Source organism: Podarcis gaigeae, assembly GCF_964106915.1.
Source record: "Podarcis gaigeae genome assembly, chromosome: 8".
In the NCBI taxonomy this organism is placed as follows: domain Eukaryota; kingdom Metazoa; phylum Chordata; class Lepidosauria; order Squamata; family Lacertidae; genus Podarcis; species Podarcis gaigeae.
The window spans coordinates 55,485,168-55,485,396 of record NC_139684.1 but is presented as its reverse complement, the minus strand read 5'-3'; positions in this window follow the sequence as shown (position 1 = coordinate 55,485,396).

Genomic DNA, 229 nt, shown 5'->3' with positions numbered 1-229 from the left:
AAATCTGTTATCATAGACTTGATCTAGAACGCGAGTTGGCAAGCAAGTCTTTAGCAATCCCTCCAGGCTACTCTTTTCAACAACCAGCTCAGGATGGTTTGAGCCAATTACTTCCCTCTGTTAAGAGTTAACTGAGCAGCAGGTCGGCCAGTTTTTTCTGGTTTCGCGGGGTATAAAGTTTCCATGCCCCCCTAGATGTTGCAGTAGATGCTCAAAATCTGCACCATCC